The sequence below is a fragment of the Notechis scutatus genome, chromosome 7 (assembly GCF_049901735.1).
Source record: "Notechis scutatus isolate UNSWTSFEM ecotype Mainland chromosome 7, rNotScu1.2, whole genome shotgun sequence".
NCBI lineage: Eukaryota > Metazoa > Chordata > Lepidosauria > Squamata > Elapidae > Notechis > Notechis scutatus.
This window is the reverse complement of record NC_142015.1, coordinates 9,319,724-9,345,435: the sequence shown is the minus strand read 5'-3', so window position 1 is coordinate 9,345,435 and position 25,712 is coordinate 9,319,724.

Below are 25,712 nucleotides of genomic sequence, written 5' to 3'. Positions count from 1 at the left end.
TATCTCTAACTTGCTGTTTTGCTGCCTTGCACACTTTCACACACACACACAAACACACACTCACACACACACATTCCCCTCCCATTTTCATTGCCACAAAAAAAAAAAAAAATACCCAGCAAGAAAACTAGATCTTGTTGGAAACGACTGCTCAACTCCCTTTGAAGAAGACAGGGAAGCAACTTATTTGTAGGAGAAGACTAAGCTCAGCTTGAGGGAGGGGTGTATCAATAACTCTGTTTTTCATTCTGCTTTACAGCTTATATTTGAAATGTATTCTAACAATTTCAAACTGTTTTCCCTCTGCAATCAAAGACATAATTATAAAAACAAACTAGCATTGAATGCCAATTTGTCAGGATAGGTAATGAAACTGATTTGGCTTCTCTTGAAGATGTCCAAAGGCAGGTGGCTTAAGCTCACCAATTTAGCTAAATGAGACTCCTGGGCATAAACAGCCACAACTTTAAGCATCCTCATTATGAGTCCACAAATGTTGTAAGGTTGCATGCTGGAAGAAATCAGTCATATATTGTAAGTAATAGAGTAAAAATTGGCTATGGACTCTCTGTTGTCAGTTCTATATTCATTGATCATTTTTGGCCAGTGAGAAGATGGAAATAATATAGTGAATGTATGTTGCTTGATTCATACCAATTCATTGATACGAGATTTCAAATTGCTGATTTTGATCTTCAAAGGCCTAAAGTTGACTGGATATTAATTTACTCATAATATAGTATACTGTAATACCCTCCCAACCTTCACAATATCTTTTGGTAGCCTTCTTTTCTGTATTATATATTATACAGAAGGTAGGTTTGCCTTGAATTCTTTCTTCACTGTCAGCTTCAATACATAGAAAGTTTTGCCAATAAAAATAGTATGCATGGTATCCTTTGGGAAACACATGATGCTTAATTGCCACTACTTGCTGATCTTGGAAATGTTCTTTCTGTTATTTTATTGCTTGATCTTTGATACTGATCAACAAAATAATTTGAGCTTCTACATCACGCTTTGAATTTTTTCACAACAAATTTTATGATACATAAATAGGCAGCCCTATTTGAATAATCAGCATCTTCGAACAGGGGCTGGTTCTTTTCTAGTTAAGATAATTTAAGAAAGATAGTAGTCACTGAACTTTACTGAAGTAAAATTGGGATTAAGCACAAAATTAAATTCCTAAGGAAAATGCCACTGTAGAAAGACAATTTAAGAAATAGGTGACATAAACATTGTACCCTCAGGTCTGTGCAGAATTATTTCTATTTTTGGCCTAAGGCATCAATTTGAGAAATGAGAACCTGCCTTGAACAGAGGAGTATGTGGAACAGCTTGCAAATGAACAAAGAATTAAAACTGGCAAGCCAGCATATTCATATGTAGTTTGCTAAAAAACACATGCACATTTCATGCCTCTTCCAGGAGAGGAAGATGTTTAAGAGCAACTGTTGTCAATAATGCACCAATTCAGGATTCGGGATAGCTATTAAAATATTGTATCAAAACACTCAAGAGCAACCCAAGCAAATCTTGATAAAACAATATTATAGTATGCCAGGGACAGTCTTTCAAAACAACTCCAACCTGTCATATTGCATTACAATTTAGCAGGATGGAGGTAGTGGAATGTTCAAACAGCACTCTATTGTAGTTTCTTGTTCTTTCACTGCATGAGTTAGTGGGCTGTGTGCCTGGATTTATCAATTCTCCCCAGTGACTCTTTTTTTAATAACAATATTTATTAAAGTTTAAAAATGCAAATATACATATATACATATATACATATATACATATATACATATATACATATATACATACATACATACATACATACATATATATATATATATATATATATATATATATATATATATATATTTGTTTTCTTAAGTTTTCATGGGTACTTACATGTATGGTGTTCGGCTTGGTTCGGGTATTTTCCCACGTCATTGTAGTTCTTTTAAAGTTGTAGCAACGTTTCAGCAGAATCTCATCTGCCATCATCAGGCTTCTGTATTGTGTCCGTCTGTGAGTCAGACTTTTACAGTAGTTTCAGATTTGAATTTGGGGCAGCCTATTGCTGTGCCAGAATGGTTTTTCTTCATCCTGATTGGTTGGGAGTCTTGGTCTGTGTTTATTGGTCTCGGAGTTTGCTGTGTTCTGCTTGATTGGTGTCTCTAATATCTTCTGTCTGTTTTTTGGCTCTTTTTGTATCTTGATTGGCTGGCAGCATTGTGTTGCTTTAATGGAGGCCTTTAGTGCAGCTTGGCTTCGGGTAAATGGACGGCTATCATTAGTTAGGAAGCTGGGTTTCATCTGGGTGCCTGGTTGGGGTGTGTTTGAGCTGGAGGTATCAGGGGATCTGTTTGTGCCCAGGTGTTTGCCTGGCTTGTGGTGTGGAGATTTTTTTGTTTGTGAGTGCAGGCTTCCAAATGATTGACAGCCTGGTGGAATCATCTCTTCTGTTCATGCTTTCTGGTCTTTTTTCAATCTCTATGGCTTCTCTGATGATTCTGTGATTAGGGTTTTCTATAGTGGCCAGGGTTTTGGTGCCATTGAAGTTGATGCTATGACCTGTGGCTTCCATGTGTTGGACTAGTGAGGAAGTGTGTTCCAGATTTTTGACTGCATTTTTGTGTTCATCCAGGCGGGTGCTTATTCTTCTATTGGTCTGTCCAATGTATGTGGCCGGGCATGATGCACAGGGGACTTCGTATATGCCTTGGTTTTCCAGGTCAATTTTATCTTTGGGGTTGCTAAGGATGGCTGCTATTTTTCTGTCTGTTTTGAAGGCAGTCCTGATGTGATGTCTGTGTAGTACCTTACTAATTTTGTCTGTAGTACCTCTTATGTAGGGCAGGACAGCTGTTCCATAGGTCTGTTCATCTTCTGGGTCTCTATTATGTTTCAGTGTGTTTTTGTGGATCAAGCTGGTGATTTTGCTTTTGTGGAAGCCGTTGGCTGTCAGTACTTTAGTCAGGGTGCATAGTTCAGTCTTAATGTGTGTCTTGTCTGCCAGGCGTTTGGTTCTGGTAATTAGTGTTTTAGCCACGGAGTTTATCTGTGCTGGGTGGTGGTGGGATTGGGCGTTGAGGTAGCGGTTGGTGTGGGTTTTCTTCTGGTATATGGTGTGTCCTAGTGTGCCATCTGTTTTTTTGTAGATTAGTACATCTAGGAATGGTAGTTGTTTGTTTGTTTCTGTTTCCATGGTGAACTTGATTTTGGGGTGTGCGCTGTTTAGGTGTGTTAGGAAATTGTTTAGGTTTTCTTGTCCATGGGGCCAAATCACGAATGTGTCATCGATGTATCTTAACCATAGTTTGGGTTTGAGGTGGCATTGGCCAGGGCTCTGGATTCGAATTCTTCCATGAACAGGTTTGCAATGACAGGTGACAGTGGTGATCCCATGGGAGCTCCTTCTATTTGTTTGTATCTTTGTCCTTTGTATATGAAATATGTGTTGGTTAAGCAGTGTTCTGTTAGTTCCATGAGGTGTTTAGCTGGTTGGTATTTATTTTTGATGATTTCAAGGGTCTCTTTTATCGGGACTTGAGTGAATAGTGAAACCACGTCAAAACTTACAAGCAGATCTTCTTGCTCCACGTGTAGATCTTTGATCATTTCCAAGAAGTGGTATGAGTTTTTACATGAGAAGCTGCTGTTTCAGCATGGGGCTGTAGCTCTTTTGCTAGGTGTTTAGCTAGGTTTTGTAGTGGTGCTCCTCTGGAGCTGACTATGGGTCTGAGAGGTATGCCTTCTTTGTGTATTTTTGGGAGGCCGTATAGTTTGGGGCATCTGGAAGATTTCTCTCTGGGTATGATCATGTGTTGGATCTCTTTGCTTATGTGGCTGGTTATAATTTTCTTCTTGGTTAATTTTTCCAGATATGTGGTTGGGTCAGTGTTTATGGGTTTGTATGTGGAGTCTTGGAGTAGGTCTGTCAATTTTGTTTCGTAGTCTTTTCTGTCCATTACTACAGTGGCATTCCCTTTGTCTGCTGGGAGGATGATTATGCTGCTATCTCTTTTCAGGGTTTGTAGTGCTTTGATTTCATTTTTCTGTAAGTTGCTTTTTGGTGGTTTGCTTGTGCATAAGATGTTGGTAACTTGGTGTCTTATTTTATCAGCTTCATCTGTACTTAATTTAGTTAGGCTGGATTCTACTGCACATATGATGGATTCTGTGGGGATTTTTTGGGGTGCTATAGCATAATTGAATCCTTTGGTTAGGACATCTGTTTCTGTTTTGGTGAGTTCTCTGTTGGAAACGTTGTGCACTAATTGTTTCAGGTGTTGTTGTGAGTTGTTGGGGGTTTTCTTGTCATGTTCTAATTTCTTTAATTTTTTCAATAATTTTTCCTGTTTGTAAATACCTTCAGAATCAGCTCTCCAAGTTGTAAGTTGTTTTATCTTGTCCCAAAGTAGAGGTGGATTTTGCTGCTCAGTTCCAGGTGTAGTGCTAGCAAATCTTTGTTTAACTGATCTAATCGAATCTCTTACTGTGGAGCTCGTTCCGTAGTAAAGCCATTTCAGTTCTTTTCAGGATACGTTTAGTGGCTGCTGTGCTTTGATGAAATGTTAATTTGAAGCAGGTTGGTGTAGTGTTGTTGTCTCTGCAGCTGCGTGGGAATTGGAGGTCACATAGTATTTCTGCTCTTTTAATTTCCAGTTTCTCGTAGGTTTTGATCTGGCTGTTTATTTCCTCCCGTAGAGGTTTGATATTTGTTTTCTTAAGTTTTCGCGGTACTTACATGTATGGTGTTCGGCTTGGTTCGGGTATTTTCCCACGTCATTGTAGTTCTTTTAAAGTTGTAGCAACGTTTCAGCAGAATCTCATCTGCCATCATCAGGCTTCTGTATTGTGTCCGTCTGTGAGTCAGACTTTTACAGTAGTTTCAGATTTGAATTTGGGGCATATATATATTTTATATATATATAAAATGAAAAGTGCATTTTTTATCAAACAAATGACAGAGCCTCACCACTCCATCCTCATTAACAAAAATGCATTAAGGGTTATCAGAATCAACAGCATATATATTGTATGCTTAATCAAATAAATAAATTCCTTTCCTTCACCTATAATGCAGTAACATCATTTATTCTAAAAAGGCAATAAAATATTTCTCCCTGTATTTTATTTCTTATCTATAAACAAATCTTTAAAATCTCATTTGAGCCTAGTCAAGAAAAATATATTTAAAACTACCAGAAACAATGTATTAAAATCTATGAACATTAATCCCTTCGATTTGTGTCTCACAAGCTCCTCTCAGAAACTCCTTCACAAGTTTAACCTAAAGCAGAACTAATATCTATATTTAAACCTTAATCAAATAAGCCAAGTTAATCAAATAATTCTTTACTTTTAACATCATAGCTTATCACTTTATTGGAAAATGCAACAAAAAATCTCCTTCCCATATATTATCTCATATCTATAAACAAATCTTTAAAGCCTTACCATTCCATCCTGGTCAACAAAAGCCTTTATGGGCTATTGGAAAGAACATGATATATATCTATTTTAACCTTGATCATATAAGCCAATTTTATATTCACTCTTTTTGCTTTTGAAAATCTTGATTAAATAATGTCCAAAACATGATTTCTTTTCGTATTCTTTCTGCATTTTCTCAAAACTTCTTCAGAAGTATAACACATATCTTTTGTAACTCCAAAATAAGATAATTATTTATCTTTATCTTCTGATCTATTATTAGTATATCCCTTTTAGTCATTAAGACCCCAACCAGTTTCATTGCTGCTTTATTGTTGCCTCATGGAGTCCTCTGTATAGAGTGCTGGAGGACAATCTCAGGTCTTCCCCTTTATCCAGAGAGGTATTTTGATCCATTTGCCAGCTCCTAGTTCCAATGCTATTACTTTTCCAGAAAGACTCCAGTATTTCTCCATAAATACCTACCTTTAGTGTCCACTATGCTTTAGGCAAAAGATAGAAACTTCTTTGAGATCCCCAGTGTAAGCAGAGAATTTACCAGATATCCCAGTTCTCATCTAATCAGGAAACAGAATAGATCATCACCTCAAATCCACTGCAAGAGAAAGGTCTTTTCCTTGAAGGTTATGGACTATAATTTAGCATGTTGGTAGGCTGATAGATATTTTTTCCAAGCCTAGGACTGAGATAGAAGGACTGTCCCAATGTCCCCCCAGACAGTACCTTGACAACTGCATCACATTGGTTTGAGGCTGAAAGGTAAGGACTATGCCACACTGGCTAAGATAGAATGGAAAGACCCTATACACATAGACAAACAAAAATACACAAAGACTTCAAACTGGATCTAATACCAAATCAAAATGTTAAAAGTGGAAGAAGTTTAATGGAGAGAAAAAGCACATCTCCATGTGCATTTTAACAGTTAATGCAAAAAGCAGCTGTGTCAATAGCGATGGTAATTCCCGTGTCACAGTTTTCCTTCCACCTCCATTTACTTATGGCATGCCCAATTTAATATTAATGATTCACAGCCAGTCACTGCCGAACTATCTGCAGCACTGGCACACTTGTGGTTAGGGACCAAGGCAGTCTCATTTCATCTTTACAGCTCCTATTGTTGCCAGTGGGAATCACAGTGTTCCTTATTAAAGTCAGTAAATAGCTGCCAAAGTAGAAATGCAGATCAGGTCATCCAAACAGAACGTTTCCTGGCGCTTAGCTGGTTCATCTAGGAGATATGGGCTGGTTCCTGTGGCTGGTCTTAAATAAATCATAGAGTCCTGTCTGATGCATGGAAGCATCACAATGGGAAAAACCTGTTATGCAGAAGGTACTGCTGAATTATGAATTGCTAATAAAAGACAAGCATCACCATCCATGCAGGTTTTCTAAACCAGCTTCATCTCCCTCTGTTCTGCAATTAATTTGCACTGACTGCGATATCAGCAATAAAAATCTGAACCCGTGACTTATGGCAAAATTATTGTATGGAGTATCTTGTTTCTCAGAAAATAATTATTCAGAGAGCTGGTGTCATGGGTGAAAATATGAATGGAAAAGTTACATGTTATGCCAGGGACATACTGACAATTTGCAAGGACAGGATGTATAATTTCCAATAAATATAAAATCATGCTAGTCCTAAAAGAAAGCAGAGGTATTTTTTTTAAAAAAAGTTATAATAGTGTGAGGTTTTTCTGTCTTTCAAAAAAAAAAAAGAATGTGCAGTTAAATAATCCATAATTAAAATCACAGTTGTGATAAATTTATATGTCAGTTTTCAGTTTCCCTGTAGAGTATTTATCTCATTACAAAAACACAGAACCCCTGTGTGTTATTAAATAACTGACCTATCACTTCATGTAAGCATTTGTTTGACTCCATTATTCATAACACTCAAGACAACTAAAACTAAACACACACACACAAAAACCCAATGAACAGAGAAAACAGAATGGCAACAGCCAACTTCAACAGAAGACCAAGTAAAAATTCTAACCATCAACAAATAGTTGGAATTAAACAGGTTTTGAGTCAGCTTGTACAGGGTTGCTGTTACTAATGGTAGAATAAGATTCATCTACAAGCACGGGTAAATTTTATGCAACAAATAAAGGAGGAACATATGATAGAAGCAATCATATCTGCTATTTGTTCCATCAGATTATGAAACAAAAAATGTTGAAAATAAACCTGCCTCCTAAATCTGTTGCTTTTATATCAGTTTTGAACATATGTGTCTGTAGAGTACATTCTATTTCATGTAGCTAACTCAACCTAGCTGTTTTGTATGCAGATTCTCCTTATTTATTTCTTTTTTTTCTAGGCAACATTATGGAGTCAACACACTTTGCTACACACTCCATGAAAGAATACGTTATTTTAAAGCAACTAGACCCTAACATATGTTGTTTTTTATATAACATTTCTTTAAAATGCAGAAATGCTGATATAACTCTCTTTAAAGTACACCAGCTTAATCATACTTTTACCAGTGGGAGAATGATGGATGGCAACAGATTCCAATCATGGCTAATATCTATGCTGTGTCAACATTTGCTTTAGTAAATGTCAGTATTTTCATTTTAAAAAGCTTTCTGATAGATTTTCTGAGGGTGGGTGACAACTGCAGTGATTCACTTAACAACTGTGCCAAGAAAGGTCATAAAATGGGGCAAAATTAACTTAATAACTGTTTTGCTTAGCAATGGAAATTTCGGGTTCAATTGTGGTCATAAGAGAAGGAATCACAGAGGCAGATAACACAATCGTAGTACAGAATGAACTGAAAAGCTGAAAAGTAATTGGATAGAGAGATCCCAAATCAGTAGTGACTACATGCAGAAATTCCCCCGTTCATTCCATGGACCAGCCCTTGCTATGGAATGAATGGGGGAATTTCTGCCTGAAAAAGTATAGTTACTATTTATTTTGGATCTCTCTGTCCAATTACTTTTCAGCTGATCGGTCCATTCTGTATTACTACTGTGTCATCTGCCTCTATGATTCCTTCTCTTATGAGAAGGTATTGAACCCAAATTTTCTGTTGCTAAGCAAGAAAGTTGTTAAATAAATGCTGTCCCATTTTATGACCTTTCTTGCCACAGTTGTTAAGTGACTCACTGCAGTTGTCAAGTTAATAACACAGTTGTTAAGACAATCTGGCTTCCCCATTGACTTTGCTTGTAAGAAGGTCGCAAAAAGTGATCACATGACCCCAGGACACTGCAACCACCATAAATACATGCCAGTTGCCAAGAGTCCAAATTCTGATCATGTGATTTGTAAAGTGACCAACTGTCCTCCTTTTGTAAGTTCTGTCCTCTCTCGAAAAGTGTCCTCCTACATGTCCTCCTTTTTGATATTTGAAGACTAATCTGTAAATCTACGTATTTGATCAATGCCGATCCGATCCATTGTATGTGATGTGGTGTATTTGTATTTGACATGATGATTTGTCAAGGCTCGGTACAGTGTGGCAAGACGCGATTATGAGACACATACGCTCCACACAGGAGAATTATTTTGATGGAGAGCACCATGTGCAAGAGTGCACTGCACACAAGAAGCTTTGTTTTTTTTCTTCAATTTATTGGCGTCCTCCTTCTCATTGTAAAAAAGTTGGTCACCTTAGATTAAGGGGATGTTACAACAATAGTCAGTGTAAAAAACAGTCAAAAGTCACTTTTTTCAATGCCATTGTAACTTTGAACAGTCACTTAAATGGTGGATTGTAAAGCAAGGATTACCTCTATCGAGGGATAAAATAATAACAGAACTAAAGATATTCTCCCCCTGCCACTTCAATTTTCTTTTCTTTTCTTTTCTTTTCCAACAAGCATGTTACATTCCCTTTAACAATGTCAATATACTTTATTCTGCTTACATATGCTCCTTACCTAATGTTGGGTTTTTTTTTTCTTTTAACAAAAGGAGCATCTGCCTGCAAGACATTTTCCTTTATCCCTCTTCCCTGTGGATACTCTTTTGTTCCTCAAGTTTCACTGTTTATCTGTGAATTTTTATTTATATTTGTGTTTTGCGGAGGGATTGCTTTGCTTAAATCAATCAACAAAGTAATTTGCACTTCCAAATTCCATCAAGGGCTATCTCTCTGAAGCCTGGAAAGCTTGAGAAGACTGCTGGAAAGGTTAAAATGTGAAAGCTTTATGGGATGGGGAGATTTTTTTTTTTTTTTAAATGTTTGTACAATGTCATGCAGAAAATGTTTGGACACACTTTCTGAGCCAAGCAGAAACCTACAGGCCAGCTGCAAATTAGCATAGATGGAATTAGCACTACTCTTTTAATTGTCCGTGTATACATGTTAGACATGCCTAAAATGCTTCCATTTGAATATAGCTTTCCTACAGCTAAATCCACTGGAGAGTCATATTCACCCTGGTAGGCCTTGATTTTCTTTCAAATGATTTGAATGTATAGGTTAGCCCTGTTCCCAATTGAACCCCAAGGTAGCATTTGAGAAATGCCTACCACAACAGATAAGAACTGAAACCTTTTAGAACAAACAGAAGCCAAAGAAAGTGAAAGACTATTGAATCCTTTTTGACCTGGATGACTGAGAACCTCCATAGATATTGAATCTCTAAATCAGGGGTGTGAAATTCGATTTTATTGAGGCCCACATCAGGGTTGTGTTTGACCTTGGAGGGCCAGGGCGACATGGACATGGTAGGCGTGACACGGGTATCATGTTGGGGGCACCTGTGGTGGCCAAGTGCTCATACAGGATGTCTCTGAGACCCTCACTCACTCTCATCACTCTCATTATAATCTTCCTTCCTTCCTTCCTTCCTTCCTTCCTTTTCTTCTTTTTCAATCCCTCTTCATTTTCCTTTCTTCTTCCTTCTTCTCTTTTTTCCTTCCTTACTCTCTTCTCATCTTCTCTTCTTTTTCTTTGTCTTTCCTCTTTTTCTTTCTCCTTTTTTTTTTGAACAAATTTTATTAATTTTTAAAGACATACAAAACATAAATACACAAAAACACAAAACATAGAAACATAAAAAATCTCTTTTCTGAAAGTTGCTTAGTCCCGGGTTAAAACTCTTGGTACAGACACAAATTCAAATTCATATTCATTTTACATACCATTTCATATCTTATGAACATTTTCAATTTTCTGTATAACTTCTCCTCTCTTTTAAATTTTCTCAATTTTATTTTATTTATCTCCTCTCAATTCAAATCATAATATTTATTATTCTTTGTCTGTTCTATTTCCAGCTATCCATTTATCTTTCTTTTTTGAAAAAAAACTTCTCCTGTACACTAAATGGAGTATGATGCCTTTATCTCTTTCCCCTATCTTTATAATACTTAATATAAAACACATAACTTTCATTGGGATTCTGTCTGGTACATTCTAAAATTATACTATATTATCAAAACCAATACAAATCTATTCATTAATATTGATATTCATTAATATTGATATTCATTTATATCTTAAACATTTAACACATTACTTTTCAATTAAATCACATACTTTTATGGGAGCACCTATTTTCCATAATTATTCCCCCCCCACATCACCTATTATAGCTCATTATTTCATTACAATGTTCCTCCTTCTTCTACTTCAAATCTCTCATTTCACAAAAAGTTTCACTAAGATAACATAGTCTAATCATTAATATTAACAATCATTTATATCTTAAACATTTTACTCATTTCAATTAAATATCATGCCTTTGTGGGAACACTTATGCTTTCCAAAAATTATTTTCCCCCCCACATCACATACTTAAATTATATTTCATTACAGTACTCCCTTTTTCTTAACAAGAATTTCACTAGGTTATACTAAATATTTTATCACATTTTGAATTACATATTATTTCCAATTTTCTATGGTTATTTCTAAATACAAATATAAAAATGCAATCTTATGTACCTTTCTAGAATCCCTTTTTCAATAAAACTTATCCATTATCTCTAAAAAACTTTTGCTTCTTCACATCTTGCTCCCCACCATTAAGGCTTCTCATCCCTTCCTTTCTCCCTTGCTTCTTCTTCTCCTTGTCCTCTTTACCCCCTTCCACCTCCCTTTTATTCTGCTTTCCCCCTTTCTGTTGTTTCCTAACATAATGTCCCCTTTTCACCTTATTCTTCTCTTTTTGGGTTGTTTTTCCAGATCTTAAAGTCTTCTTTTCCTTTTTCTCTTTCTTTTTCCCTTCTCCGACCAAAGTTATTTGTTCATCAAAGATGGCTTCTTCTTTGTCCCCACCATCCTGTTGCTCATTCAGCTTTACATAAGTATAAACCGCCATTTCTAAAAATTGAAAAAGAGTGCCAAGGACATCTTTCCCTTCTTGCTTTTCTTTTTCATATTTTTGATATACAAGTTTCAGTCCATCCACAAGTGATGCCATTGTGTAGAGAAAAAGTTTTTCCAAACAACCACCCAAGTGCTTTTAATCAGAAATAATTCTCAAAAATTCCAAAATCACCAAACAATCCAAACAAGCTGTATCTTTTAAATACCTTCTTCTTCTTCACTTTCTCTTTCTGGGGTTAAAGTTTAATCTTTCTGGGTTTAAAGTTCCCTTTAAAATATATCTTTTAGAAGCCTTATTGATGTTTAGTAACTCTTTAAAGTTCTAGGCAATCTTCTCCTTATTTTCAAATCTTGCTCCAATTTTTTTTTCCTCTCCCTTCCCACTCACAGCTGAAAAGATTTTTCCCATCCGCTGTCACGTTAGGAAGGAGAGTGAAATGAAAAAGAAAAAAAAACTTTCCCTTTTAGGGTATTCGCAGCTTGTAACTCTCACTAGAAACAATGTATACTAAGCAGCCTTCAAGATTCCAGATCACTTTCTCTTGCCTAGTCCCGGTTAAAAGCAGCTCTCATATTTCTTCCAGCTTTCTCCCTCCTGCACCTGCTTGTCCGGCTGCAGATTTCTTCGTGGCGGCCATTGCTGACCACCGTTCCTCCGCCTTGGGAGAAGGGAGTTTTGCCGGCTGGGGAGGGGGTCTGTGACACCCCCAAGCCCCTGTCCGGATCCCCCCTATCTTCAGCTGCATCTACGGGGCAGCTATATCCCCCAGAACCAAACGGATCGGGGGAACCTTGGCGGCAAACGCAGCAGGGATCGCGCGGTATCGCGAATCCCTGCTGCTGCCGCAACCTTGCAAACCGGAAGTCCCTTTCTTTCTCCTTTCTTGTCCCTTCTTGGATGCTCAAATGCAAAAGGGGAAACATTTCTCCTTTTGCTTATAGTTTGCTTTGATAGCCCTCTGCCAGCGAAAATGCAGCCTGTGCCAGGCTGCACTCAGTCGAGCTCCATTTTTGCCGGCAGAAGCACCATGGGCTGGTCCTTTGCTCTTTCCAGGCCAATCCCACAGGCTGGATCTAAGCATCCCATGGGCTGGATCCAGCCCACCAGCCTTGAGTTTGATGCCCTGCTCTAAATGGTCTACTAACTAACAAAGCAATAGTTAGTAATACAGTAAATCAGAGGAGGAGGAGGACTTATTATTTATTACCTAGATTCATAGCATAGTAATTTTTATTAATTCTTACACATGATTTGAATTAAAGCATAAGCTGAGTGTTTTTAGTAGTATTTCTGATTTATGAGTCAAATATAATCAGAAGTATATATTTCCACTTTCCACTTAAGTAAACAAGTTGAATTTTGGGAAACATTGACCATTCTTACAAAACACAACCAAATTAAACATATGGGTGTAAAAATTACATTTATGTAATGCACGATATGTAAATTCAATAGACCACAACTGACAAATTGTAATGCCCTACAGAAGAAAGTAAAGGAGGGTTTCAGAAAAACGTAGTAACTTCATCCTGCAGTATTGGGCAGAAAACATTGTTAAAAGTATTTAAATTATTTGTGGAGTTTTTTTACTCTTGAGTGTTCAACATTTTATATTAGTTTAAAGTTTGACAAAAAAGGCAGTGACCTTATGCTTTTTTGGAATCATAAAACCTCTCTGCTAAGCCGATTTTATTATTAATCTTCCCGTGTGGGAGAGATGGCTTTAATTGCATTAAACTCCATTAAATATTCCCAGTTTTTACCATCTGCAATTTTATATTCAAAATGGGACAAAATAAAGCTTTTGAGAGGAATTTCTTGTAGTTTAATTATTTTCTAAAAATAAGAACCCAATTTCAATACAAGAAATTAAGGAAAAATATAGTATATGTTTGTTTAGTATTTGGTGTGTTTTGTTGGTCATGTGTGGTTTGGCATTCAAAGCTCATATTGTTTAGCTAGCGAAGGTAATGTTGGAAATTGTAGAAGAAAATTAACTAAATGATAAAGAGTTTTAGGGAATTCTCCTGTAACTGATTCCATTTTGACAACTTCTGAAATCAACTTGTGAGTTAACTCTAATTGAGAACCACTGCTCTAGAACAAATGCATTTGTCACCAAAACACTTTGTAAATGGAAAAATCATTTTTACTTTTTTCCCTCATTGGTTCCAAACTGACTCTAAATTAGGGGTGTCACTCAATTTCATTGAGGGCCGCATCAGGGTTGTGTTGGACCTTGGGAGGGGGGATGGAGGCATGGCCAGTGTGGGTATGGCCAGCATGCATCACTCATGTCAGGGGCGCATGTGGTGGCTTGAGCACTCTGCCCATGAAAACAGCACCAAAACTCCATTTTCTGCTGTGATGTCCTCCTGAGACCCTCTGTCAGCAAAATTGGAGCTTGGTGTGGGGGATGCTTGGCCTTCATGGGCTCTGTGGGCCAGTCCTTTGCTGTTTTGGCGAGGGACATGGGCTGTCAACTAAAAAGATACTCCTTTGTCTGTTTAGCTGCCAGAAAAAGGGAGTGGAGGAAAACAAGGCATTCTTGAAATGCACAAAGTTGTCGGAGCATAAGAAGGTTATTGGAGAGCATGATGGATGACTCTTGGAGATGGATGTGTCCCATTGGAGAAGTCACATCCAGGGGGTGCGGGAAAGACCAGGGTCAAGGGGGAAATGTATGATGTAATTTAATATTGGCTGTACCCAGCCATGCGCCAATGTGGCAACCTCTAATAAATCAATTTACTTTTCTCTGAGATGCGGCTAGAGACTTTTGATTTGAATGAGGGTGGATTTGTTGGAGCCCTGACATGGGCCAGATCTAAGCAGCCTGTGAGCCGGATCCAGCCCCTGGGTCTTGAGTTTGACACCCTGCTCTAAATAATGTATCCTCGTGTTCAGCAGAAAAATCCAGCTTCTAGAGCTAATATTAATACAATGAAGACCGCCTCAACAAATGGGTTTCAAAAATGTCTACCACTGGTTCTGTGGGCATGGCTTGGGCTACTAACCTTCTCCTGCAATCCTGCACTCTCCCTGTGTCTTCAACAGTTGACCCATGGCAATCCGCTGTGCCGCATGAAGCAATTGAGCTTCAAAACCAGGAAATAAAGGCCAGTAGAGATCTGGAACGGATGGGAGGTCCAGCAGCTGATCGTTGGGGTTCACTCACAGATGATCCTTGGAGCTATCGGTTCGGCCCACCACTGCTCCTCAACAATTGGCTATAGGCAATGGCTACTGAGAAGAGATTGCAGTGGCTGCCACTGGAGATGGACATCTCATGCATTCAGAGTGTCAGGGAGATTTTTTTTTCTCTTTGGATCACTGCATGTTTGCCTTTACAGTTGAGTTGATATAACTCCTTGTAGCTGTTGATAGTCCTATACATTTGAGTTTTCTATACTTGTGCTGTCCCAGACAGTCTATGGGAATTGGATAGTTACCTAGAAATTATGAGCTGTCCCCTTAAGGGAATGCATCATGGTAAATGTAGTTAAAGGTATCCTGGGAAATGTAGTTCATGTCACGTGGCCATATCTGTAATCCTGATTGGTCGCTGAATTGACCCTTGGTGGGTTAGGGGAGGTTTCTTCATTCTTGCCTGGACTCATGAACTGATAATAGCTTTTTCTGCCACTACAAGATGGGTTAGGAGATAACCATCTTTTACCTGCAAGGCTGATATATAAAGGATTGGTCATTAAAGAAGAACTTCCTCACAAATGTGAGTTATGAAGATACCTGATGTACCAATAAATGTACTTTGTTATGGATGTCTTGTGGAATTTATCTATCTGCATCTGCACAGTTACAAATCCATCTCTGTGCAAGAGACAGAAAAATACTCAAATTCTTAGAACAAATTAACCTGTGTGATGCAAATAACAAAGAACAAATGTACATGAACATAAAGTCAAGAGTATCTTAAAACCATTTCAATCAGTGGTGGGATTCAAATATTTTTGCAACCGGTTCAGTGGGCATAGCTTGGTGGGCACACTTTGCATGCGTGTACACACTTTGCATGCACACGTGCGCCAAATGAGCACTTTGCGCAGGTGCAGAGGCATTTGTGCAGGCACAGAGGCGTTCCAACTCGTCTCCTGCAAGCCTGCATGATCCTGCTCACTTCAGCAGCTGCCACGCAGCACTCTTCTGTGCCGTGCAAAGCAGCTGTGCTTCAAATTCAGGGGATAAAGGTGAGTATGGGAGCCCTGGCGGGCAGGTGGGCCCAACAGCAGAGTGGTGGACAGAACTGGTTTGGTCTCCACTGCTCATCGCTGCTCCCGGCTCACCAGAATCAGGCCAAACCGGTAGAATATCACCATTGATTTCAATGCAGTATCATACAGGCTCAGTTTGAGTGTTTTGCTATGTACTTATGACAATATTAACTATTTTAGTTCATTCAGAGAAATTGTTATTTTTTTTTACTACAGGATATACAGCTTGGCCTATTTAAATTGTATTTTAGAGAGGCCTATCCAAAATAGCAGCTGTGTTCTTAAATTTCCCAGGCTTCATAAGTTCCTAAAGGCTCATTATAGTATGTGCAAATCTCCATCAAATCCTGATTTTAAAAGAGGGACATGTCCATTGCAATTTTTTTGGTGACAGTATGGAGGTGGCTTGCCATTGACTTCTGAGATTTTTGTTTTACTTCCCAATTAAGCCGGCCGGCTTAATATCCCCTGGTGATCTTCTGTTCATGTACTAATGCAGCCCAACATTGCTGAGCTTCTGAGTCAAGACAAGGTCAGCCAACTTCTGCCACCTGCTGAAGTAAAATGTCCTTGACTCAAGGTCAACTGGCAACTGATACTATCATGTTTTCATGGCAATATTTAATTTCAGTCCAATGCTGGTTTATAGCATGCTACATTCATGATCTCTTGCCAGCTCCAGGCTATTTTATTCTATCTTAGAATGTTAGGCAGTATCAGAATAGGATGCATTGCACCAAGAATGACTGGAAAATTGAAATAAACATTCCAGAAGGTAATGTCTGTACTGCTGTCACGAAACCTGCACTGGATATGCTCATGTAGTTAGTAGGAGTTGATCTTAACTTTATTTTATATTAAAATAAAAGTCAACATGGCTTGGCTCTACTTAGCAAAACTAGTTCACTGATTGCCAGGGGGTTAGTAAAATAAATCATTTACAATGTTTTTATACTCTTGGCCAGATGTGCTAGTCATGTGATTTTCAGGAATAGCCAAGTATCAGGCTCTCCTTTCCTGGCTCAAACTGAGCTAAAATTTCCCCCAAACTCAGCATAGCTAATATGGAATATTTGTTATAAAACCAGTACCGAATCCACTTCCAAGAATTGATTGCCATCTAACAGTTAAGGCTGCTGTTCTTAGCTTATATCCCCTTGGGGTTTATGAATGTTGACCAGAAATCCAGTATAATAAATAAAGTCTAGCTCATAATGAAATCAATAAATTTGCCTGTGTTGACAAGGTTTCCTTTGCAGATAGTTATTCTGTCCTCAAATGGTGACCTTCTCATGGTGTATCCATGTCACTAAATATTAAAAAATAAACAGAATTGTCACAGTGTAGATATCTTTGGGGTTTGTTTCCATTATAAGGTAGCTTCCATAAAATTGGTCAGTATGAACATTCTTTTTTCAAAAATTGCTGGAGCTGCTGTCATCATAAATCAGCACAAACAGGATAACCTGAAATATATATCATGCATTCAATTTGATATCGTCCACATGGACATAGAGTGCCTTTTGTGGTGCTGGGAATAATTTGGAATCTTCCCTCCAAGGTGGCTGAAGGAATAGCATTAAAACAATTCCAACACAATTTTGCCTGACTCTGAGATTAGTGCTCTAATACAGACATGGCATTAATTGGCATTAATAGCAAAATATCTTTGTTAATGGAAGAATTTGTATACTTGTTTTATAGTGGTGGTCTAAGAAATTGAATCAAAGAAGTTGAATACCTGGAAAATCTACATAAACATCTGAGTAGTTCTTTTTGAATACTAATCTGCTAGAAGTTGCAGTATTGAGCAACAATCTGTGGCACAGCTACTCTCCCAAAGGGTAGCATGTTAGTCCCTTAAGTTGTGCTCTTGGCCCATCCATTCACCCAATCAATTACATAAATCCCTTGCATATAATTTACACATTATATTTAAGAGGTTTAAGGATTTGTAGTTTGCTTCTATGTTTCAACCTCATTCTCTAAGATTGGGAGAACTATTGCAGTAATCTAGTCTTCTGGGATATTTGCAGTGTCATTGATGTCATAAATAAGAATGTGAGGATTGGAATGTACCCATTTACATTGGCCTTTATTAATGTTGTTAGTATAAGTTCACAGCTGGGTGCTTTCTTTTGCTTTAGCTATTTTTCCATCTGTTCATTTCAGGGAGTGTTATTGGAGGTCAGCTTGGAAAATCTTTAGAAGGCACTTTTAAGAGTGACCTATGAGAATTAGAAAAATTATACAAAGCTTAGAGATGTGATTCCTAAGAATTCACAGGTATACCACAGGTTAATTGGTTGAGGAATTATGGGAGTTGTAGTTCACATATTGTAAAGTTGCCAAGTTTGAAAAACATTGATCTAGATGGCCCTGTGTTGGAACTGGCCTTAACAAGCATTTCAAAAATTGAAGAACCTTTCCACTTCATCCCTTATATTAACTTCTGCGAAACAGCTGCCCTCATGAGACTCTTCTATCTACTTAGAAGCCTCTTGTACCTCTGTTTGTGTCCATTAAGGTCCTCCTGGAACTAGTTCAGGTGTTTCCTAGGCAGCAGTTAAAAGTTCTTAATCAGGTTTTTTGCTTTGGATTTTTTGACACTCTCTGTCAAATCATGTCCTTTGTTCCTTTGACTGTAAATTTTAAATTGGTTTGATGTACAACAGTAAAACATTTTTCCTTAAACTCACAACCTTCCTAGATGACTGTGGATTTAGAGTTAATTTGCATTGTAGTGTATTTTTCTCCTTACACAAGCACTACAAAACCTTTGGCTATCATAGAAGGAAGTTAGCAGGCATCTTTCCTTCAGATATTAGATGGAAACTTATATTTTCATATTAAAGGCAAGTGTTCATACTCAGACCTAGGTATAATTTCCATAATTTCCCCAAAGTTGGTAAGGTAATTGCCATTTAAAAACAACAACAACCAAAATGAACTGTTTTGGCTGTTTGCCTGGATTCTTCTCTCGATCTATACTTGTATTTTCTGAACATTGTTTTGGGAGTTTTCTCTGTATTCGACATCTTTTTTGACCCATTCTTTTCTCAAAGGAACATTATGTTGAAAATCTTTGATGATGAAGAATTTGAATCTTGCTAAATAATTATGAATATGCAAGGGTCTGCTTGGATTTAACTTTGAACATAGATAATTGCAATTCTTTTGTGAAACCTTATATTTGGCAATCAAATAATATTTGGGATTTTTAAAAAACAATGCTTTGCCTCGAACAGCAAGCTAATATAGTTTTTACAACAATTACATGATTCTAACAAACAGCTTCATTGTAAGAAAGGTTTGCTTTAGCTTCTCAATGCGATTAATATTCTCATTCATGGCTCATCTGACCTTAAACAATAAGATGTGGACAATTTATCTTTGGTTCCATATCTTCCATCAAGACTGTTTCCATGGATTACACCTTTGTGCTGATTCCTCTCTTAAGTTTTGCTCCAGTGCTTAATTGGTTTCCTAGCTGGAACCCAATTTGTCCCTTGACTTTCATCTCTTGGCTCATTTCACTTCAAGCTCATTTTAGATTTAATTGTTGTACCCAAATCTGTCTTCCAGTTTCCAGAAAGTTTTATTCTCTGCTGCAAGAGTTTTTTCCCTAGCAAAATATGTTTACTTCATTTCAGAGTTTGTTTTATCATTGCAAGGTAGGAAAGGATCTTAATGTTGATATATTGTCTCCAATCATTTCTCCATCATTTTTCCATCTTCCCAATTGCTTGAACCTCTGAAAAAAAATCTATGAGAGATGATGTCTTCCAGTGGCAACTAACTAATGTGTGGAAAACCAAAGATAATGCACACCAATGAAAGAAGGATTCTGAAATGAAGAACAGGACACTCAGTCACTTGCAAGAACTTCTTATATATGGGGTTTTCATTGGATTTTCACTGGATTCATTGAATATCAAAGCAAATGAGAAGCAACTTATTTGCCAATAATGGCATCTGGCTTAGCTGTGACAAGAGACCCAGAGAGGAATAGCATCAAAGAAGCCCCCATATGATAATGTGAATCTAGAACATTTAGGTAAAATGATACAAGAAGTCCATCCATTCCTTCCTTTCAGTTAAGCCTGTAGTTTCTTTCAATGACTTGCTGCTGTCTTAACTGGCAATTTGATGGAGGACCTGTTTGACAGCTGTAAAAGCTTTTCAAAGGCTCAAGTCAAGAGAGAATCAATTCTACTATATTTTTTTGAAAAGCTGGCTCTCACTTAATCCTTTAACTTAATTTGAAGTTTTTAATCTTATGCACTAGAAGGCAACATGAGCAGGGATGAATATTAAAAGCATATTATCTGATATGTGATTGAAAGCTTTTCTCCAATTCTTCATTTAAAGCCTCAATAGCAATGCAAACGGGATAAGCGGATTTCCTTGATTTAGGCTGCTCTTTCCAATAGATAAATTAACTGGGCCTGGTGTGAGTTTTCTGTGTGTGCAGCTAGAAAAGAAAGACTGACTCTGCCAAACTCAGTCAAGTGACACCAGCATAAAAAGATACTTCATGTTGCTTAATGATCATGAAAACATGCTCCAGAAGGATTTCCAAGCTTTTATTCTGTAGTATAAAGAGGATTACTCCTGTGAGAAAGAATTAAACATGCAAACAATATTTCATAATTCAAAGACCTGAAGGCATCTGATAAAGGAATTTGTGCTGTAGAAAGAAACTGCTTGAAAAACCCAAACATTTGGTGATTGCTTTGAGGTATGCACAGCATTGGAAATGAGTTATGTGTGTTAGTCACACTCCTTTGTGTATTTCTGTATGCAATATATATAAAGAAAATATCTGAGTCCCCTACAAATCAACTTACATAGTTAGGGATCATATGCTCAATCAAACCACTGCCCCATGTCATTCAATATGGCTAATACCAACCTTCTGCAATATATGGTGTGTTTTTTTTACAATTTCCTTCCAACATAGTTTTTATTACAGCTGACTGGGTATCTAAATACTATGATCCTAATACATCTGTTTAGCATGAATTCAGTAAGCTTGATTTATACTAAACAGCAACAGAGCTCGTAGTTCCCTTTTTCCTACCAGCCCAATGGGGAAATATAAGAGAATAAATACAACAGAATAAGAGTTGGGCAGGACCTTGGAGTCTTCTAATCCAACCCCCTGCACAAGCAGGAAACCATTTACCATTCCAGACAAGAGGCTGTCCAAACTTTTCTTAAAAGCTTCCAGTGATGGAGCATCCAGTGATGGAGCAGCCACAACTTATGAGGGCAAGCTGTTCCACTGATAAATTGTTCTCACTGGCAGGAAATTTCTCCTTAGTTCTAGGTTGCTTCTCTCCTTGATTAGTTTTCATCCACTGTTTCTTATCTTGCTTACTGGAGCTTAGAAAAATAGGTTGAACCCCTCTTTTTTGTGTCAGCCCCTCAAATATTTTGGAGCACTGTTATCATGCCACCCATTTCTTTTCATTCAACAAAATGTTGGATATTGAAATGTTGGAATATTTTTCCCAATCAGCCTATACAACAGCATGGAATTCACAGAGGTTGTGTCATCAAATTGTTTATTGTCCTTGCTTATAGTTTCTGAGATCAACCAAGGTTGTCACCTCTGACTTAGCTGAGGATAGAAAGCTTTTTCCAATGGAATTCTCCAAGTTTCAAGCAGTGCATCTCTATCTTGAAGTAGCATGAAACCACCATCACAAATAGGCAAGATTGAGCTCACAGCTTCTACATTCTTGTGGCATTAACTTCAAGAGGCCCCCAGAGGTTTTTTTATGTGACCCACAGAGTTCCCTCCTAAATTACCACCATTTAAATTCAATAAGCCTTTTTACAATCTGGTTAACACAATTTCTTCTACTTTTCCAAGAAAGTATAAAGGGATATAAAATAAAGACAGATAAAGGGTGCAGGCAACCAAACTGATATAAAGATAATATTAATAGCTGTGTATTATGACTGTTACTAGTTATTATAATCATATTTTATATTTTAAAAAGAAAACCTTTATAAAGGGGTACAGATCACAACTGAAAACAAAACTTATTAATTTAACATTTATAAAAGGTATGGTATGATTTGTAAGAGCAATAATAATAATAATGGTCATATTCATGGGAATTATTAGAATACTGAGGATGATTGTATGCATCACAATAATAAAGATAATTATGATGCATATATGTCCTGATTTCCCCCTTCTAATCTGTCTTTACTATTTACTCTGGCTCAGTCTGGTCCCAGAATATTCACATTAGCTTGTATCTCTAAAATTGTTTACTCAACCCTTAATCATATAAGAGTACAAGATGTGGAAGTACATACATGAAAAATATAATTTTAAAAAGCATACATGACTTCATTGCCAGTTCTCCATATTCCTATTAACACAGCATTTCAATTAAGGCCAATTTCTGGATTAGATCCTGGACTCTCAGCTGCTGATCTCCATAGAAACATTACAGTGGCATTATGCTACGTAGAGAGAGCATGTTAGGTTACAGACATGAACTCCTCCTATTCAGTGGGTGCATTACTAACTTCTGAAACAGTTCTAAAATTCCTTCTGGGAGAAGAATTACAAGCAGATGTCCAAATCATCCCTTTTATTATTTTCTTAAGATTAGAACTCTCTGATCCTGCATAGTAAGATGGGATAAAATGCCCTATTTTCCCAATTAATTTATGGAATATTGCTTAATAGTGCCCATTGTTCTTTTAGAAATAGATATTTTCCAAAAATTTCTAATCCAGAGGTTGGATTGCATCATAGCAGAGTGGGAAGGGGAGGGTGAAAAATGAAGAAAAAAATAGCCCACTTGCATTTTGTATCACAATAAATTTATTGGTGTTCTCTAGAGTCTGAAAATTGTATAACTGGGCTATCAATGGTAATGCTGTTAAGCAGGTTTTCCATTTTAAGTATTTAGGTATTCAATTTCAGAACACCGGTGCTTGGACTAGACATCGAACCCAGGTGCTGAATTCGGCCTCCTGGAGTCACCAGCAGATTTTAAGATTTTTTTATACCCAAGGAGGCCAGTTTATTCCTTCTGCTCTATGTATTTACAAAGCCAAAACTTTGGCTCAAACACTTTACGGAATTCCCATATGGATATGGGGCTTCAAGGATTGTAGAAGTTTTCTTAGAAAACTTCTGGGTCTTCCTCCTTGTGTTGGTTTTGCTCCGATGTACCTGGAACTGGGCACTCGATCAGTCGAATGTATGGTGTGGATTAACACCTTTAAATGGTGGTTTTGGGTGCTCTTTCTGGCAGTTCCTGGTAGCTACCTCTCCCTGGCATTTGCTGACTCTCAAATTTCTCATTGGGAGAGGGAGCTGATGAAGAAATTACACCTGCTAGGTTTTACGGGGGATCCCCTGGGAGATTATGTCCTTAAGCAGGGGTCCCCAACCACTTTTGGCCGTGGACCCGGTACCGGCTCAGCTGGAACAAGTCCTACCGGTCCAGGCATTGCTGGCGCTGCCATCTTTTTTGATGAAAAAGTGCTTCCGGTGAGCTTTTCCGGTCTCACCGGAAGCATGTTTCATCAAAAAGATGGCGGCGCTCAGCGCTCGTGAGCTTTTCCGGGTAGAAATGGCTTTCTACCCGGAAAAGCTCACGAGCGCTATGCCGCCATCTTTTTGATGAAACGTGAGCTTCCGGAAAGTGACCGGAAGCACTTTTTCATCAAAAAGATGGCGGCGCCCAGCTGATGCTGGTACCGGGCCACGGCACCCAGCTGATGCCGGTACCGGGCCGCGGCGTAAAGGGTTGGGGATCACTGTCCTTAAGGACGCCCAATTTAGGGTAGTCCAATGGCTTGTGGACATTGACTTGCAATATCTATGAGCCAGAGCCAACAAAACTTGCTCCCCTCTGATCTTCAGCCAATTTAATAATTACGGACTGAGGATGGCTTCCTATTTTTACACTCTAACCATTCCCAAGTATAGAAGAGCTTTCTCCCTAGCTCGCTTTAATGTCTTGCCCTCAGCACTACTGGATGGGTGATTTAAGAGGCTCCCAATTAACAAGCGGCTGTGCCCCTGTGACAGAGCTGAGGTTGCAAACTATGGAGCATGTCCTTTTATATTGCCCTATGTATAATACAGGCAGATCTAAGTTACTGTCTCTCCTTGAAACAGACCCTTCTAGACCCAATGTTAGTAATTTGTTCTTATATTGTCTAGGGGATGGCTCCTCATACATCACTTCTCAGGTTTCCAAAAAATTTTAAGAGCTGTAACCATCAGAGGAGAACGCTGTAATTCCCCTTAGTCAAGTTTTTGGTGACCAATTGTTAATGAATAATTTTCCCGTGTTCTTCTTTTGTTGTACTTGTGTTTTGGTCTGTAACCACAAATAAAGTATTATTATTAAAAAAATATCACAATAAATTGATACCATCTTTTAAAAAGAAAAAAGAAATCCAGAAGACACTGCAGCAGAAGAAAGATTTTGGATGCTACCTCTGTTTGGTCATCAAGTTTTTGTCCCTTCAGGCTAGAACATTGAAACTATATAGTGTGGACACTGCCTTATAGTGCAGCTCTTTACAACACAGTAAACCATTTTATAGATGCATAAATATACATTGTAAAACCACAACATGAGCACACTCCCAAGGAGATTATCTGATACCTCCTTTTCTGCTGTCTACTGTGGCAATGTGGATGTGATTAATGTTGGAAAATCCTACATACATACAGGGAGAGGCACAAAAATTAATAAGCTTCTTTTTTAATGACTTGGCAGCATTGAAAATACCAGAGATCTTAAGGCTTTCTCTGCATACAGGAAAAGAAATAAAAGCATTTGATCTAATGTGTTTTTTAAAGCTGTCGATTAAAGGATCTGCAGTATTAATGAAGTTGGATTATCATTCTATGCAATGGATACTCATCACCCAATGTGAATATTATTATGTAATATAGTATTAGTCTCTCCTTGGCCTAGATTATATTTATACATTTATTTGTATTCCATTCTCATTATTTTTATAAATAACTCAAAGATAACAAAGATACCTATTGCTTTTTTCTCTCTCTTATTTTCTCCACAACTCTGTGAGATGGGTTGGGCTAAGAGGGACTGACCCAAAGTCACTCTTGTTGGCTTTCATGCCTAACATTGGACTAGAATTCACATTCTCCCAGTTTTGAGCTAATAGATGAAACTGGCTGTCATTTTCAAGAAGACCTGCTCTAGGAGATAGAGGAAGAGTCAGCTGAGCTATGTTTAGGTTATTTGCCTCCAGAAGTTGTGGGTGCTCAAACGTTGGAGGCTTTTAAGAAGAGATTGGACAAGCATTTGTCTGAAATGGTATAGGGTTTTCTGCTTGGACTAGAAGGCCACCAAGGTCTCTTCCAACTCTGTTATTCTGTGATGAGATGACTAAAGAGTGTACGAGAAGATCCTGTCATTATATACAGTAATTTCTCTGGCCATCTGAAGTTTCACATGCTTAAATCTGAAAGAGGGTGACCAACAATAGCAATAGCACTTAGACTTATATACCACTTCACAGTGCTTTATAGCCACCCCTAAGCAGTTTACAGAGTCAGCTTATTGCCCCAAACAATCTGGGTCCTCATTTTACCCACCTTGGAAGGATGGATGGCTGAGTCAACTTTGAGCCTGCCAAACTGCAGGCAGCTGATGGTCAGCAGAAGTGGCCTGCAATACAGCACTCT